Genomic DNA, 241 nt, shown 5'->3' with positions numbered 1-241 from the left:
CTTTTACGTGTTTTAAGATTACCCCCGGGCTTTTTAGCTGTTTTGTATTTCGTGACCTTATTTTAGTATTTTCGAGTTCGTTTTATTTGTGTTTCTTAGTATCTTAGTATTGTTTTTTCTTTCTTTCTTTATCTTTTTTCTTTTTTTTAATAATTGTTATTGTGATTTTATCATTCTTAAAGCTTTTATTTCGTGATCCCATTCTGTATTCCCCTCAGCTTTCAAGGGTTGATCACCTATT

This window comes from Penaeus monodon, chromosome 23, assembly GCF_015228065.2.
Source record: "Penaeus monodon isolate SGIC_2016 chromosome 23, NSTDA_Pmon_1, whole genome shotgun sequence".
Taxonomy (NCBI): Eukaryota; Metazoa; Arthropoda; class Malacostraca; order Decapoda; family Penaeidae; genus Penaeus; species Penaeus monodon.
Note: the sequence above shows the minus strand (reverse complement) of the source record.